The following is a 13,669-nucleotide window of genomic DNA, read 5'->3' as shown; positions in this document are numbered from 1 at the left end:
TGAACTTTAAAGGTTCATAGCTCCAAAACTATAGGACCTATCGTAGTCGGACCAAGATTTCACTTAGAAACTAGTATGTACCCTATCCAATTATCCAAGTTTCAGAATCCTGCTCTACTTCCGCAACGACTTTTATACAGGTGGTTGGTGGGTACTTCAAATAATAGTCAAACCCCTTGCATAAAAATTGTTGGTGAGTACCTCAGGATTCTGAAACTTGGATAATTGGATAGGGCACATACTAGTTTCTAAGTGAAGTCTTGACCCGACTACGGTAGGTCCCATAGTTTTACCTTTAAAGGTGATATTTTCATGTTTTCGGCAGCCTATAACTCTGAAAGGAAGCATTTGTGCACCCAGGTTGATCTATACTTTTTGTCTTATCTTTGTGTCAGGAACAACCTCCCAAATGTTGTCGATGTTTGCTTTGAAATACCGTATATATACATATATATAGGGTGTTTCACAACAACACCAACAACTGTTGTACTCTCTACTCATATTCTAGTTTGATTATGAATTAAAATTATATATGTACCAGTTATTGTAGATGCATTTATTACAATAAGGAACATAATATTGTGTATTGCAGTATAATATAAAACCACACACACACACACACTTACACAAATATAAAATGATGAAAGGTCAAAATGTATACCGGTGGAACACCAGCACAAGAGACTTCAATCCTAAACTGTCCAGGTAAACAAGTTTCTATCGTAATCTTTTTAAAAAGAAGAAAATGTAGGGTACGATTCCTCAATTTTCAGTCAAGGAGGTAATTATGATACTATAGATAAAACATAACAATTCTTATTCTGAACAATTATTTATTAAATTTTAAATAAATGCTGATGACGTAAACGTGTTGTTTTCATACTACTATAATGTTTGGTTTCTCAGGCCAGTAAAATATTAATGAAACATGATAACATTTATCTAATAGTGTTTCTCAGTAGTGAAGCTAGACGTACATTACATGAGAACCTAGCTTTAAACATAAATTAAAGAAAACTCTTACTGGGTACAAACTCGGTTCTCCCTTATAACCATGGTACACAAAACTTAAAGAACGTACCATGATATACGAATTTCTTTTATAAATTGGAAGTATTTCACTTTGGTTATAAATTCGTATATACTTTGCATATACATGACTGTAAGTATGAAACTAACGATAGGGGTCTATGTGAATGATAAATTAGTTATTTTTAAAAGTTACCACTTCACGTTCCCCAACCCCTTTCTGACGAATTTCTGCTCTACGTGCGCCTTATGCTGTGTTCGGTTACTTCTGAGACATACAGGCAAATTGTAGTTTGGATCACATTTAATATACCGTATGCAACAGCCGGCCCCTTGGCCAGTTTCAGGACATTGAACCCTTTCACTCCCCGGCCTGACCCGTTACTGAGAGTGTATTTCTTACTCTTAAACCTCTTAAACTGAACTGACTTTTTTCCTGGGTAACTTAAGCTCTCCTTGAAAATATTTTTCACATTAAAACATTTGGCTTACCGCCGAATATTGAGAGACAAGTCCAGAAGGTAAAGGGTCTAATTTCCCATTAAAATGGTAAATAAATAGATTTTCCTGTATTGTTTTAGTAAATAAATATGTTGGTTACCGTTTTAATAGATTTTGTGTCACTATGATCTTAGTGTACGATGAGCGAATTTCTCCATTGAATACGGACGGCCCTCGATGCCTGTGAGTACTGTGTGATTGGCCCACCCCTTGTTTCAATTTGCACATGCTTGCCTTATATAATGGATTGTCTTCTATACAGCTACAGGAGACAATAAACTACAATAAGAACCCAACGAATTAAAACTATTCGCAATTGATATTCCTTCTTTGACAAGAGAGAAATGGAAGTCCATCTGTTGGATTGTAGTAACATACAAGATTTCTACTAAACTCAAAATTTCTCAAACTATTGCTTCTTACAGCTGTATTTTGAAACCGTACTGTAATAAACTTCGTGTAATAAGAAGAAGAAAAAGAAGAACAAGAATGATACAATGAGAAATTTACTTAATGATAACTTAGTTTGGAACTTCGGCAGAAAGACCAGGTGTCAACAACAAAAGTTGGTTGTCATGGCAGAGACTAAGTTCCCAGAGGCTTATAAAGGCTTAACCTTAAGGATGACTCTACTTACCATCTTGATCAAACTTTTACATGCTTCTAGGTCAAACACAATATCTGAAAGTTTTACCAAAGCTCTACTTCTTTTCTCTTCTGCTTTGCTTGTGAAAGAGCCAACGGAAATTTGTCAACATCACGTTTTTCAATACCCAATATCTTGATGTTACAAAGATCAATTCTTGTGAAGTATCAGCTATGGCTCAAGCAAAACTTTCGTTGTACTACAGCTTTCTTAACATTAAATTGGAGATATAAAGCGAGAAGAAGGAATGTCACAACAGTACGAAAATACAAATAAATGATAAAACTTATTCTCATATTGGAGGCTTGGTTCTACTAATGAAAAGCCTCAAGTGTGTCATGTGCTAACGTATGATGTCTAAATTATACTGCAAAACGTTCATAAGAAGACTTCTTGAACATGATTGGATTTATGCACAGTCGCTTTTAGCGTTGTATTAAGACCTTGCCTAGCGCGTGATACAGAGTTACATATGTAGTAACACCTAAATTAAGTTACTTACAATTTATATCGAAATAGGTCAACATCGATTTTTTCGTAGGGTAGTCCAAAACGTTCGAGGACATCGAATTATGTGAGTTATATTCTCAATTATATTAATTTTTCATACTGTACTTGAACAACCCTACAGAAATTTTGTGGTTTGCTATTTTCGATATAAATTGTTGTTACTTCAGTTATGTATTACTACATTCGAAACTTATTATGACGGTTTAGTCAGTCTCTTAATACAACGCTAGAAACAACTCTGCATAAGTCAAATGTGATCAATGTCACTCACTTTCTTCATTTTGTTTTATTGATTCTCAAATGTCAATTAAAGTAGGAGTACGATTTGTTTTTCCTTTTGATTCTTGACATTTGTTAACTATGAATCTTGCCAAACACACTTAAAAGTACAAGAATATATATATATATATATATATATATATATATATATATATATATATATATATATATATATATATATATATATATATATAGGTTTCCCACCTAGTAGCGTGTGTCTTACGGTTCTGGACAACCAAGGAAAAGAAATTGTCTTCCGAATTGTGGCACTCATACATCATAATACTTAATACTCTTATTGGATCGCCATCTTACTTAGGTCTCATTCCAAGTTTTCTCCAATCCTTACTGCTTTCGTTGACTCTTCTTCCAATATGATCGTTTCTAATAACTTCAAGTATTTCAATTTTATATTCCGGATGATTTCCGATGGGAATGCAGTTGTTAGTCTTTTTCACTGGCCTGCTACCATAGTTAATAACATAATAAATTATACATACTGCCAGAAGCAACGAACGTACGATTAGTTGAGAATGCATGGACTAGTGTGATTCAGATCTAGTTTTATAATAAACTGTCACTCTAGTCTAGTAGACTGTTGATAAAGAACGTAAGTATGAATTAATTAATTGATCAATTAAATTTATTTTCTATCGAAATATAACCCCGAACGTTTCGTTGTATATATGATTACAATTTTATTAGTTGTAACGGAGAGATGAGCAAACATCGCTAGCAATAACGGATCACATTACTTGAGGTGAATAAAATGAAATAGTGTTTTAATATTAAATATTCTTCTCAACACTAAATTTTGTTTTATTTTTCCTACGTTGCCTTTAATTGGATCGATAACCGCGGTGATTGAGTGGCAGAGTTCTCATATCTATTGCGTGAAATTCCTGGTTCGATCCTAGTAGCACCAAGTGGGACTTTTGTTTGACAAATATCGTGTACAAAGTTTTTCTTCGAGTTCTGCTTCCCCACACTTTCTTCATTCTGCTATTTCGTTCATCGTTATCAATCACCGTTTTCCTTAGTCGCGGTGCATAAACGTGGGACGTTAAATGCAGAGAAAGAATCGGTGTCTAGAATCAGATTTCTGAGATACTACAAAAAGCAAATTATTAAATTTAATGTTTAAAATACCTGATTGTAAATAAGTTGGGATATCAAGTCATGGAGGTTTGTTTCTGTATGCATTCACTATCTAGTTCTTACGTTAACAAAAGCAACTTATCTTCAAGTAACTAATGTATTTTCAATCCCCGATGTAACTCAATAGTTTAATAATTGATATTAAAATATTAAGTGATTAATTCGTTTCTTCATAACGGAGAATTGCCATGCACAAGTTAATTACTGCTCTTAGTAATAAATTAACCGAATAATTCCGAAGTATCTACATGTTTTATTAAACTTATGGCATTGAGAGGATATGCTTCATATTCGTGAAATATTTATAATAAATAGAACATTCGGGTGTAAGTATATCGATTGTTTTAGAATTGTCACTATTGTGAGGCTTCATTTCCTTTGACACCATTGTTTTTTTTTTCTCATATGACTCCTTCAAAATCTCGAATTTTTTAGTAAGAATGGCATTCGGTCAAATCCGTTGTATAATAATCGACTCAAAACTACTAAAATCTTAGATATTATCCTTTATTCCGAAAATTGTGAAGCTGAACACATGGTTCAATATATTTTAAATTCTGACTTTATGCACAACAGACGGTATAAAAATACAAATACTTGTTTTTCTCAGAATCAGATTCGTAGAAAGCTCATTTTGAATAAATGAACTGCATCAAGTGTAGTACGTAATAGTATTGTCTCCTTTCAAACCCTTGAGATATATATCTTCAGTTAGTCATTGTACTAGGTCCATTAGCCAAATCAGTACAGATATTTACATTATACAGATATTTACATTTATATATAGGAAGTTTTAAAACAACACCGACAACGTTTGAGAGGCGATTCCTTACACCAAAATAAAACAAAAAGTATAGACCAATCTGGGTACAGAGATGCTTTTTTCGGAGTTATAGGGTGCCAAAAACATGAAAAAATGAACTTTAAAGTTCCATAGCTCGAACTAAGTCATGACTTCACTTACGAACTAATATGTATGCTACCTAAAAATACATGGTTCAGAATTCTGCGGTACTCACGCAACACTTTTCATAGACGGAATTTGGCTACAGATATAAGGCCTAATTTGAAGTATTCATTAAATGAATCTATAACAATTGTTGCGGAAGTACCGCAGGATTCTGAAACTTAGATATTTTGATAAGACACATACTAGTTCATATCTAAAGTCTTGACCCGACTACGGTAGGTCTCATAGTTTTTTGAGCTATTGAGCCTTAAAATTCAGCTTTTCATGTTTTTTGCAGCCTATAACTCCGAAAGTAAGCATTTGTGCACTAAGGTTGGTCTATACTGCTTATCTTCTCTTGGTGTCAGAATATCCCTAAGTGTTACTGTGGTTAATATTTTGCTTTCTTTCTTCTCTACATTTCATACAAAATTAATCTGAATTTGAAGTATCGGAAAATGAATAAGCGTTTGGTACGGGAAATTTAATGGAGCGACCGTATATATATCTATACCTGTATATAAGAGGTTGCGAGAAACGGATATGTTTCTTCATAATATGTAATATCTTTAAACGTCATCTATCTTTCATTCCACCATTTTTCTTCCCCTTTATGACAAATATATTTTTAAAATGCTGATATGTAGGTTTAACAGTTTTAAACAAGAAGTCAAAATAACAAATTTTATGACTGTAACGTTAACGGGTTCCGAGATATGACCATCTTATTAAAGTGTAATCTCACCTTATTTTTCCTGCCCATTTAATTATCTTCCTTTCTAGACCAAATATCAAAAAACGTTTAACCATTGTTCTTATTATTTTAAATGAGAAGTCCAAGTACCGCAAGTTGATGTCTACAACCTTAGGAGATTCCGTGTTATTGACTTTTCTTATATTAATTCTGATTCCCACCCCATTTCTCATCTTTTCCTTTTCATCCGTTCAAGATCAAATATCAAAAACGCTGAAAGAAGTGTCTTATTACTTTAAATGGGAATTCCAAATTTCATATCTCTAACGTTATAGAATTCAGAAACGTAATATAGTAGTTGCTTTCCCCTTCTCACACTTTCTGTCAAATTAAAAAGAAAAATGAAACTTACTGGGACCTTAAGTGACATACCCTTACGCCTTATTCAAATTTCAAGTTTTTAGCTTAAGCAGTTTGGCTTAGGGGTTGATCAGTTAGTCAAATACTCAATACTTATATATATTTGTATTTATAATTTGTTAAAGCAACTCACAACTTTTTATCTAGGAAAGTTACTTTTAACACTTACTGAACATCTACACATCATGGCTCTATCCCAATTGCCGACAAACACCATGTGCGTGAGTTTTCTCGAGGCACTGTCGTTTCATTCACTTTCTTCATTTCGCTATTATTAACAATCTTATTATCGCCGTCTCCCTTTGAACATAATTGTAGAACTTAAAACTGAAAAAATAAAAAAAAATATCGTCCTTAATACTACAGTGATTTTTTTTGGGGGGGGAGAGAATAAATGCTGTAACCACATCCGTCCCTTGTCATTGTCTGTTTTACCATTGTGAAAATAACTCTCTTGTATTGCTATTGGCGTCAAACATAATATCTTCTTTCGCGAACCAGCTGCAGGAATTTTTTTTTTTTTTTTTTTTTTTTTGCAAAATATGAGAAACTGGACATTACTGTATTTGTCATAATGTATTTTGCCGTATCAACGACAATACGTGCTAACGTATTTTCAAGCTTCTCTCTAACAAGATGTAGATATCTAGATAGTTAGCCGGTTATGCAGTTTCTTCGGGAACTAGAGGTTTTATAGTACCTCCTAGTTCCCAATTGGTGGTGTTTAGTATGTTTTAGAGGCTACCAACACCCCGATATGTCAACCAGATATTAATCCTTCTCATAAAACTAATTCTTGGTACATGTTTCCTATTACAATATCTGTAAATGAAATTGACAAACTATATTGAAGAGGGTGTGTAAGAGGGAGTAAAAATTGGCAAAAACTTTTTCTTACATTATTAGCAGTTAGAAGAAACAAGTGGCGAATTAATTAAGCTTTAGATTATAGGTATTAGGGTTGGACGGCTTTTTTTTAAGGTAAAAGCGTAATTATACTGTAAGGAATTAGCAAGATGATTTTTTTAGAAAAGAGAGATTGGATTTGGGAAGGAGATTAGAAGAGTGATGGGAATACTTTTATTACGACGTTTGGGCGTAAAGCTGTTATTTTTTGATTATAAAGACCAGTGTTTAAAGGCTTGGCTTTTTATTTTCTAAAAGGCTTTAATCGTTAATTGTTTTTAAATTGATGTTGAAGTTTTTTTTATTGTGAATTAGATTTTTGTCCACTGGCCAGATGAAACAGCCATCTGCTAGCTTGCAATTTAACTGTAAGAGCCATCTTCGAAAACGGAAGTTTTTGGTTTTATTTAAGGTTGGGCCCAGGCCTTGGCGACTATTGTAGGTGACCCTAGAAGCGAGTTTTAGACGTTACGGGAGGTGTGGTATGAGGTAGTGGGAGGAGTTAGGAAAGAGTTTATATATATATATATATATATATATATATATATATATATATATATATAAGAGCATTAGCTTATATGTTGCTTGTTTTTGGCGATGTAATATAAACGTATAATAATATAGCAAAGGTTTTTGTTCCGAAGTATATTATTTAAAAAAAAAATAAACAGCACAAAAATAGGTAAACCACATTATTGTTTGCTGATAAATTTGATATATATAAAATTAATCAATTAATGTTATATTGATTACAGATAGTTTTTAATGTGGGTGCCAACACAGACACATAAATCCCTTTACAATATTTAACAAGATATTGACTGATGTTTTCGATGCAATATTATTACAATATTTCAGTTAATTGTAAAAAAAATATACATGCTTTTTGACAATTTACCCCATATTAATTACGTGTAAACTTACTGAGTTTCTGGGTTTTCGTTCATAATGGCTTTTAGGGAAACATCTCATACGAGAACACAAGAATTAACGGTTGTATTTACAAAGGAGTACAATGTGAAAGTACTTGTTAGTTACAGATTAGAGGACAGTGTCTCAGTTGTAGAGCGCTTACCTCTGGTTCGAGGTAACCTTGGTTAGATCCAAGGCCAAATAAATTTATGGTAGACAACATCGTGCCCGTGGGATTTCTTGGGGCACCCGTTCTTCCCACGCACGCTCTCATCCCTTCGAATATTCCGTCATCACTCACATGCCTTCATCAACCGTCTCTCTTAGCCTGGAAAAGACAGATAGTGGAATGTTAAATTAAAAGATATTAGTTACACACCATCGAACATCAAATAAATAGTAACATATACAACTTCTGCGTCGGTGGTTCTCTAATCACAGATGTAACTAATTCAGGCGTTGTGATTAATTTTGAAGGACAAACTTCACATTTAATTACTTTATATTGCATTTCTACTAGCAGAATGCGCGTTTTTCTGATGCGAAAAACAAAGTTTATGAAAAGCTTCTAAAAGTAAATAAGAATCTTTTCTGGTTTCCGAGATACTTGTTGATGTAGTTTCGGCATTACTTGAGTTAACCCGGGATTACTAACCCTATGTTTTACCTCTTATTACTAACTATGCGTAAAACTGACGCATATATCCAAAAATGTGTTAAATATAAGGCAAAATGGAATAATAAAAAGATATTAATATTGAATGTATTTTATTGCATTACAGAGAAGTGAATAGTTCTATGTACTTATTCGCAGAGGGACTCGCAGCAGTATCCTTTAAACCTAAGTCAAATAAATTAGTCTTGCTCTTGTCAACTATGTACAACGGTCCGTCCATAGATAAGACATCAAACAAACCTGAAATAATACTGACATATAACCAAACAAAACGGTCAGTAGACACATTTGACCACATGTGTGGAGACATGAATAGCAGCAGGAAATGCTATTGCATTGCATTGCATTGCCTGTCGTACAGGTCATAAACAACTTACTGTGAGATATGCATAAGCAGTTTCTTTCACTTATGGTTTACACTATGTTGCCATACAAAATTGTGCGTTGAGTTTAGAAGCTAATTTAATTTTATGCTGATATCACGTACACAAAATGTTCTACAAAAACAGAAATATTTGTATTACATTAAAATGAAGATTTTCAGACTGCCCATACATTGTTATGAGTTTCTCTCATTATTCACTGTCATTTTAACAGTTTGGACAACATTTCCTTTGATGCTCACCACATATTGGCTTCTTGCATTTTGTACAGCGGGGGACACTTCTAAATGGTACACCTTAGCCGTAAAAATCCTTATGGCTGTACCATTTAGAAGTGTCCCCCGCCGTACAGTATGTTGTAGTGAATCGCCGTTTCAAGTAATGACACAGAAAGCAGTATTTGAGGTTTCCTTTTCCAGTGACTGGCTCGGCTTACTCTTCTTCTGTTATCCCCAAGAACTTAGTTATTGTAGCTTTAAGTTCTCTGCTTATAGACGGTGTAGCTAGTCTTTGCTCTTGCCAAGGTGCAACCAATTGCTTGTGTAATTCTATCATGAAATGCAGTCTTCAAAGAGGACTTGTAGCTTCTTCTTTGGATCTTCGAAAGAACTGACGACAATATATAACATAAGCATTAATTCCTGCAATATTTGGCATACCATAAAACGTGAAAAGTGGTCTACGTCTTGTTTTCCTGCTGCTATTCATGTCTACACACATGTGGTCAAATGTGTCTACTGACTGTTTTGTTTGGTTATATGTCAGTATTATTTCAGGTTTGTTTGATGTCTTATCTACGGACGGACCGTTGTGCATAGTTGACAAGAGCAAGACTAATTTATTTGACTTAGGTTTAAAGGATACTGCTGTGAATCCTTCTGCGAATAAGAACATAGAACTATTCACTTCTCTGTTACGGAAATGCACATCAACAAACTTCGGTAGCAATTCGCGCTTATTGCTTCTTATGGTTGCAACAGCAGTTAACCCATACTCAGAAGTTCCTGGAAAAGAGGCACGGTCGTAAACCAACTCCATCCAATTGTGTTGAACTTGAAGACTCGTCTTTAGAAATTTTCTTATTCTTTACATTGCCACGAGTTTCTACACTTTGCTTCATGGATCGCTCTGCCTCACGAATATTCTCCACAGTTATGTTTTCAGTTTCTGATTCACTCGGTACGTAAGTCGGATTCACATCACTATCGTCAGACCAAAATTGTTCTTCAAGACAATTCTCCTCGCTTCCATCACCGACATCTATTTCATGAAGCATACGAATTATTCGTCCTTCTTCACTCATAGTCATTCGGTAATTTAAAAATTGAAAAATGGAAAGGCCTCATAATTATAGCATTCTTTTCAACTCATGTGAGAATGTTGCGCCTGTTTTACGCAGAAAGATTCACTGTTAATCATATACTTGCATAAACATTAAGTATTATTTATAACCCCTTAATACTAACCATGAGTAAACCATACGTACAATATTTTCTATAAATACTAACCATGCGTAAAATCGACGCACTAATTTATAAATAAGCATCTGTTGCTAGCTGTCCCGCTGCAAAAATGAAACATCACTTGCACGAAAAGACTGCTAAATGAACGGAGGTAGCACTGCTAAGAGGTTAGTAAATTGTGACATCGGGGTGGGAAACAACACTAAAATTTTAGTGACTATGCGTAAAATTTACGCAGTGTTAGTAATCTCGGGTTAAGTAAACCCTCGATTAATCGATACATCCCCTACATTTTCCTTCTTTAACCGGGAACTGTCGACAGATGAACACAGCGTTCACCCTGGTTTATGTTTTCATTTCAAGGCCGACATAGTAGGGCCACAGACTTCAGGCGCCGTCTAGCTCTCAATTGATTTGTCTTGTGTGTGAGGGTCTTTTCATTCTCTTCTGTTGTAGTCGCACTTGCCTTATAAACGTGACTATGCGTAATTTGTAAGCGCCACTCTTACCTACCAACCAACGGCGCGTAAGTGATTTTTCTGAGATCATAGACAACAGCAAGGAGCAGGTTCAGCTACGGCTTGCAGAAAACAGAAAAAAACGGTATGGTATGCTGGCTGTGAAGTGCCAATCTGTGGGAAACACACTGTCAGCATGTGGTGGAAATGTAATGGATGACATCAAGACAGTGATGAGACATGGAGTAGAAGTGCATCTTATTGAAATAACTACTGTACATATAAAGAGACATAAGTAGAATGTTTGCATTAAGATATTTATATCTCTAATTTCATTAGAAATATCCATCTCAAAATATGAATTATGTAAATATTTTTTTCAGAAAATGTGATCCTTATGAGATAACGCTAACAAAAATATCATTTTATACGACAATGATAATCAACTAATTGTATTGTTTATGGAATAACAGAAATTGATCTCATAAAAAAATTGATAATAAAAATAGATATAGCCTATAATAAGAAATGGTTTTATAATAACGCATTATAATTTTATTTGAGATTTTATAATAATAATAATAATAATAATAATAATAATAATAATAATAATAATAATAATAATAATAATAATAATAATAATAATAATAAATCACCAAATGTCAACATATAGATATGTGTTCAAAATAAATCCCATACAAAGTCTTAAACAGCTATAAACGATTATATTGTAAGTGAACGCCGCTCTCACCTGTCGACCGCTCGCGTCACAAATCAACACTCGACCGTTCCCGTGTTAAAATTGAGATTTTCGAAATGGTTGAAATGCTCTTCTCTTACTTCTAGTAAAACCTAAGTTCCACCCAAACTCATAATAACTTAATGACTCATTAGTTCCTGTATTTTATGAATATGAGCTCGGAAAGGAATGTGTTATAAAAATTAACCTCATTTCCCCCTTAAGAATCGAAATTTGTGAAATCGTTAGAACACATGTTCATTTATTTTATTTTATTTTTTCTTATGAGGAGCTTATATGGTTACTTAAAACTCTCTAATATGAAGTGTTCCAAATCTAATATGTTCCAAACGTTACGTTAAAGCTAACGTATCATAAAATTTACGACTGGTTACAAAAAGTTAACTACAGATATGTATTTGTACAAGATTGAACTAACAGTTCGTATTTGAATAACAGTTAGTAATAATGCATAGAGTGAACATTTTCGTAGCAAATATGGTTGCTTAAAGCTCTTCGGTGCAGTAGGACAGCATTTCTCACGATGTTCTCCGCAGATCGCCTTTTCGCATAGGCAACAATACAGCGATGTCATTCTCCTCTCTGCAGAAGGGCAAATCATACAAATTGTGAGAAGCTGGTTTTGGGGGAGGAAAACGTTTTTCTCTGGTAGCGATATTTCCAGGATAGCAACAACGGACTGTCGGAGTTTTCTTAGCAAAATTGAATATTGAACTCGTTGTTGTAGCCATGATTCAGTAAGACTGCTGTGAATTTTCATAGTAAATTTTCTTCTGGAAAGAGGTTTCTCACCTATTTTCACCACATTGTGGATACGCATCAGAGTCGTCGCTGTTTATAACAATATCATGTTTTTCATAGTCTTGTTCATCATCAGAACTAATATCCTGGTCTAAAGTATCCCCCTCACACTCATTTAAGTATTTTAAAATAAGGTTACTGTCATCAACAATCTTCTGATTCATTTTTTAAACTTCACTTCAATAAAAATTATAAGATAAAATCAACACTTTCACGAAAATATAATTTTAAGTCAACTGTAAAAGTTAATAATAACAAATATGCAGAAATCCAAGCGTTATTCCTAACATATCGTAAATCGTACGAGCGACTAACGATTTCAAATACAAGGATAGCCGGAAACTGAGCAATACATATACTGATTTACAATACAGGCCTACGGACTGATTTACGTAGTGAAAAACTGAACTCAGAGGGTGAGTCCATTGTCACCGGTCAGGGGTAGTGAACATTTAAATAGTAGATTTCTCTCGCAAAATTTAAGACATGTTACCTTTCTCGGGTAAGAAGTTATTCTCTTTGTAAACTCATTTGAAACATGTTATGTCAAGTTTTAGACCAAATAGAAATGATTGTTTTAAAGGCTCATCGCAAGTGGTACTATGATCGAAACTTCATTTCAAGCGATTCAAACTTTTTGTCTTGAAACTTATATATATATATATATATATATATATATATATATATATATATATATATATATATATATATATATATATATGTGTGTGTGTGTGTGTGTGTGTGTATAGATAGATAGATACATATAGATATAGATATATGTAACGTCAATTTCATTTGTAACTTAATATACTTTCAAAATCAATGTATTTTGTGATTCGTCAAGTAATTTCTTGTATTGTTATGAACTATATAAAATAGCAGTTAATAGCGTTTAAACCCTCGATATGTTTATGACTATCCTGACCATTTTTGTGATCGTGAAACAACCGAAGAATGATGTGGCAGGAAAAACGAAGCTGTTCCTTTAGAAGCCTACTGAACTATTTTTAGCGATGCTTGAAAAGTTCTCAAAGGACGATTTTGCTTCGTTTCTCGTACTTCGAGCATTTCATTTCTGGTTGCACGCTTTTCTATTAAAACCAGTGCGAACGGAATCAAAAGTT

This window comes from Thermobia domestica, chromosome 2 (assembly GCF_964235325.1).
Source record: "Thermobia domestica chromosome 2, izTheDome1.hap1.1, whole genome shotgun sequence".
NCBI lineage: Eukaryota > Metazoa > Arthropoda > Insecta > Zygentoma > Lepismatidae > Thermobia > Thermobia domestica.
This window is presented reverse-complemented; position numbering follows the sequence as displayed.